Here is a 5,710-nt window from a genome sequence, read left to right on the forward strand (position 1 = left end):
GGTGGAAAGGCATGATCCAGTAAGTGCCCGTCGCAGGAATAAATGCAGAAACCGTGTTAATTGTCACCGGCTGCCGTTGTATTCCCTGCGCACGAGGGCTACTGCATCTGCTGATCACCACAGCAGTGAGCGCTACAGTAGCGCCAAGTGCCATTCAGGCTTACATGGGGATCAGATATGATCCGATGAAAGTGAACGATACATCACCTGAGGGGCCCGACCCTATCCAGCTGTAATATGTAGAATAGTCAACACCTATATTTAAAAACCTACAAATTTTTAAACAACCATACCAGGCTATGTTTGTTATTGTGTAGTGTTGCTTGGTTGCGAGTGCAACCCGTTATTTCTGTATCGCTGCATTGATAATGGTACTGTTGATCTTCTTTGAGACGGTTGTTTACAGGCCACCTGTTGCTGACACGACGACGATGGAGAACCTGTTTGGAGGCTCCCATGATGTAAAAGTAACCTCTCTGTGAGCTGAGCCCTTGACAAGGAGGGACGAGTCTTGGGTTCATGAATTACAGGCCCCGACGGCGACAGAAGAAACAATGGCTGCGATAATAACAACGTCCAAAACCACCCACATGCAACAGCGCACCAATACACGAAGATCACCTGAACCATCCAAAATCCATGCTAGCCTATCAATAATCTTGAATTTTTTAAATTTTATTATGACTACTAATTTTTTACTTTACTTTTGCACATGTTAAATTGTATGACCTTGTAGCACATAACCAAAAAGTATTAGCTTAGGATTTCCATGGATACTTTTGTTTGTGTGTTGTTTGACAATATGATTGTATGATAACAAGATATATGTTCATTGTTGTATTGTTAATAATGACCTGTATTTCCTATGAGACCCACCAAGGTGAATGCCGTTTCAGTATTATGGGGACGCGTAGTGGTTTTTCTCTATTAATGGAGTTGTTCCCACACGGTTGGTGGTGTTGATGATTTATCCTACTTTGACTATGTTTTCGGTGTGGTAAATGGTGTTTATGATTTAAAATATTATTGTATGGTCATCTGAGATGACCAAGGAGGGATTGTTAAAGGGGGCCTATTATGCCCCTATTTACTGTTCATTATTTAATTTGTTTGACCTCATAGAATTGATTTACAACAATAAAGGGTTGTCTAGCACATTATTTTTTTCTCATACTTTATGAGTATTACAACCCCTATGTGAAACACCCTGTTGCTTAGAATTTTGAGGCATTTATAATCTTGGTGCTGACAGGGTGCTGACGTCTCTTCAGGCACTCTGTCACTCTGTCTATGGCTTCAGTGCTACCTTACCAATTTGAGCCTGAGTTGGACCCCGAAAGCGATAATGGAGCAGACGACGCTAATGACGAGCGCGATTTTAGTCGTAGAATGGACCAGGACATTTCACAGTGGTAAGTTTTTGTTCATGCTATTATACACACACGCGATTTATCATGTATTTAGAGTAGCTTTTCAGACTTAGCTTGCGGCTAGTAGACCACTCGTACTCTTCAAGGGTCCGTAACAAGCTTTTTATGTCCCGACATGGCATATTGTTGACTACTTTTGGCCATCAAAATACACCGTTATAACATAACATCTCTACTACCTAGGTGCAACTGTGGGAATTGTGCCTCTATGCCCAACGAAGTGAAGAACGTCTGCTGTAGAGTAATCCCAAAGGTAAAACTGATGAGCTTTAGGCTAAGCTAGTTTGTGGAGAACGATGTCATGTAATCTATCATCTTCGGAGGATGTATATATATATATGTATTATATGTATACATATATATATGCTCAGAAGATGAGAAGCCTACCACTATCATCACAAAACCTTATAATTAACTTCTAGCAAACTATATTACATGTTTAGATCATCTCTACCATATAGCAACAGTAATATCAGTCCACTTGTAATTCAAAACGAGTAATCTCATCATTCTCACCTGTTAGCTGTAGTTCCAGCCAACTGTACCATGTTTGTTATGTGAATTCATTAGTGATAAAATTTTTTGTAAATAACAATCCTACTCAAATAGATGTTGCTTCAGCAATACCAGTTACGAGAAATCTCACCTGTTCACTGTTGTCTCAGCCATGTGTTTACAATAGCAATCATTGTTATGTAGAACTAATCAGTGATTTAATTCTTTTTTTCAATAAAAGTATGACTGGAAAACAGATGTTGCTTCCTGAATCTGTATTGTCCTATGCAGTCATGTTGTACTCAGTGATGTCAAGGTCACTTTACACAGTAGTTATTTTGTCTTATTGTATTTATTAGGTACTAAGATGAATGAGCCAAGTGCCAGAATCAATAACCTGCATGACACAACCTGCATGACACAACATGCACACAAACACATACAGTCTACAAAATATCTACAATATCTACAAGTATGATTATGGACCTGTGAGGCACACAACAGATGAAGAGTAAGTCATTTTGGCTGTAAGCTCCCACTAAACAAAACCAAAGCAATATTATACTATTAATATTATTATGTGATTTGAATCAATTTACCATTAAAAGAAAAACAAACTATAAGGCCGCGAGCTACGGGGCCTTACCGTGCACCCTCACCTCCTAACGAAGCCAACTATTTCTTTATGTTGAGCATGGTCAGACCATTCAAAAAGATTTGGTTTCGTTTGGAGGTGGGGGCTGCCCAGTATAGGCCCAGCCTATAAGAGGTTATTGTTGAAAACAGTTTAACAGAAAGTTCCGCTCCTTGTCCCTTAGGCGTTTCAGGCATCTTGCCTATCGCAGCTTTGTAAGCTGGTGTTGGGGATATTTAGGACATAGTTGTCGGGTCGTCATCCCGTCATGTGTGGTGCAGCGGATATGGCAGCAGTTCCCATCTGGTGACTTCGTAGGCTTCAGACCACCTCTTGATTGAAGCGGGAGACGTGACGGGCAACCAGCTCAGCCTTGGGAGTGTGTGTATATTCCGCTGAAAGGTCTGGAGGGATGGGGATAGTCTTCATTTCCTCTTCAAATGATGTTGGGTCCTCAAAAACCTCCATGAGCAGCCTCATGAGGTCATGTACATAGTCTGGAAGATATAGCAGTAACATACTAATTAATGTTGCCATAACAATCTGTAAACTGATGTGCGTGTGTGTTTAAAGATTATATTTTACAAACTTACTGAATGTTGGATCTGTTTTCACGGCCTTCACAACACCTTCCCCACTCTTCGCCTGCCCTGCAGAAGTCGTAGCTTGCTCCTGTGATGCATTTTCATTGTGGTGCATTGATGCTAGATACAACTTATGGTATAAAAAAAAAAAGCACCGCCATTAAACAACACAGAGTGTGCCTGACAATCATTCCAATCAATGGCTTTCACAATTACGAGATGGTGTAAATTATTACCTGCACAACATTGAGGAGTCACTCTCCTCCTCTTCCTCCAACTCAAGCCGTGGTCTCTTGCTAGGTCACCAGCCTGGGCCCTTTATTGGTGTTGAAGTCAGCAGTGAGTGTGGCAAAAGAGAGGTTGTTCCGAAGTCTGCACTGACAGGAGACACCTGTGTCTGCATGGCTACAAATAACAGAAACAAATCGTATTACAAACTGGAAAATAATAATTTAGCAGTTAGTTACCTTGGTAATGGAGTAACACTGCAGAGTAAACCTTGGTTACCCATCACAAATGCAAGAAGCCATTTGCAAATATAAACCATATCCTATTTGGTTATGAAGTTATTTAGCCGATGCTTTTATCGAATTGTTAGTAGAAAGTAAGTATGTGATACATGAATGTATGTATAGCCCATATTCTAGCAACATCAGCAAGGGTGAATCTTCAAATAGATTACTGGACTGCAGATTCTAGGTAAACCAAAAAAAAAAAACGCATCCGAAAACACAGGAAAAGGATGCTCCCAAAGTTTCGTATGGATTGCATACTAAGTCACTAAAAACTCTTAGTGGCTACATACCTTTGCTTCTTACGTGTGCCTTTAGCGATCCCATGGACAACTGTGTGCCGCCTAACGTCGACTTCAACCGTGCACTTTGTATTCCCACAGAATGCATTCCCACTGGCGAGTTTGTTTGGGTTCCCGTCGATATAATCTGAGGCGTGTCAGTCTGGCATCCGACGCGTTGAAAGGGGCGATTATGGGCACTGCAGTCCTGCTAAAATTATCACACATAAATCACGACGAAAAATGATTTTACACAGTACAAGCTAACAACATCTGAAACAGGAACTGTGACCATTTAACCCACCTTATAGTAACACCTCACATAAGGCTAGCTCTCATTTTACAGACAGTTTAGAATTGTAGTTTGAGATCCCGCAAAAGGTTTGTGGAAGATTAACCAGCCTCGCAACAAGACTAGCAGCTAGCTACAGAATTAATTATTTTAATGGTAGGGTTAATTACCCAAACTTATATTACACACAACACAGCCACTTTTGTTATTATAGGTTTACTTACATGTTGAGAGTCATCTTCACGCAGGTTGCTGAAGCAGCCATCCGTGAAGTGGAGGCGACACAGAAAAAGGCTCGGTAAAGTCGGTGGAATAGGGTTAAAAATGAAATCTAGCCAACGGCTACGTGAAGGCTCTGCCTTTGGCAAACCATACAAGGGAGAGGTCCCTTCACCACCAAGAAAACACCTTCTAGCCAATATTATATATATAATATATAAATAGTATTATGTCTTTCTGTCCATCTACTTCTCTACTCAAACTCTTGTTTTACGATCCATTCCCCGACCCCAGCGTGTCCAGGAACGCAGCAAAAGGTCATTGATGATGCTCTCCCATTGACTCCCAGCAAAAGTACATGCTTACGTCACCATGTACCGGAAGTAAAAGAAAGCCGCGGAGAAAATCCCAACGAGCCGTTTCTAGGTAGCTCGGTAACAGTGATTTGCGGTAGTCATTTACTCCCCCTTGCGGGAATTTTATGGTATTGTAACTTTGCCAACCATTTATATACCCCAAAACGTATGTAAAGCGCAATAGGAGAAGGAAAAAATGGAAAAGCATAATAGGCCCCCTTTAAGTATTTTAAGAAGCTGTATTACCCTCACATAGCCACAAGGGGAGCAAGACCTTATTGGAGGCTGCTCCAGCCACAGATAGCAGCACCTTTAGATAGGTGAAGAAGCCGAAGCCATTACGGCACCCCGGCCACACCCACTAGGCCACGCCCACTTGACGTCCCCTAGCGGGTGATTTGAAGTGCAGAGCCCAGAGATCAATAGGTAGACGGCAGAGAGCCACCGAGCCTAAGCCCGGGGGCTTGAAGTAGATCACGGTATTTTCCTCTCCACGCGTTAGATACGATTCCCTCCCTTAAGCTTCAGTTACCATACCGAAACATGCCTACTTCATAATAAATGAAGTCAGTTAAAAGCAACCCGGGATTGGACAACTTTCTTCGAAGAATATTGCAATAAGTTGTTCGATCTATCTGGCGACTTGTCCTTCAGGTTCTTTAAAGGACATGAGCCACTTCAAAGCAGCATGATCAGTGCGAATGGTGAATGGAAGGCTGCGGAGGATGTGCTTGAAATGGTTTACTGCATCAATCACTGCCAACAGTTCCTTGCGCGTGACACAATAGTTCCTCTCTGACTTATCCAAGGTACGACTGTGGTAAGCAACAACCCGCTCTCCGTCAGGGGTCAGCTACGAGAGTACAGTGCCAAGGCCTGTGTTGCTAGCGTCCGTGTCAAGGATTAA

At 42.0% G+C, this 5,710-nt stretch overlaps 1 long non-coding RNA gene across 1 annotated transcript; it reads right to left on the reverse strand.

The window, feature by feature from the left end:
• Positions 1–2,292: 2,292 nt before the first annotated feature.
• Positions 2,293–5,292, reverse strand: LOC115541337 (uncharacterized). The gene is made up of 4 exons (XR_003976336.1): positions 3,949–5,292; positions 3,380–3,548; positions 3,153–3,273; positions 2,293–3,056 (listed from the first exon to the last, which is right to left on the reverse strand). It is a non-coding gene; the product is annotated as an uncharacterized LOC115541337 (long non-coding RNA).
• Between the last annotated feature and the right edge of the window lie 418 nt (positions 5,293–5,710).

The sequence above is a fragment of the Gadus morhua genome, chromosome 4 (genome assembly GCF_902167405.1).
Source record: "Gadus morhua chromosome 4, gadMor3.0, whole genome shotgun sequence".
Lineage (NCBI taxonomy): Eukaryota > Metazoa > Chordata > Actinopteri > Gadiformes > Gadidae > Gadus > Gadus morhua.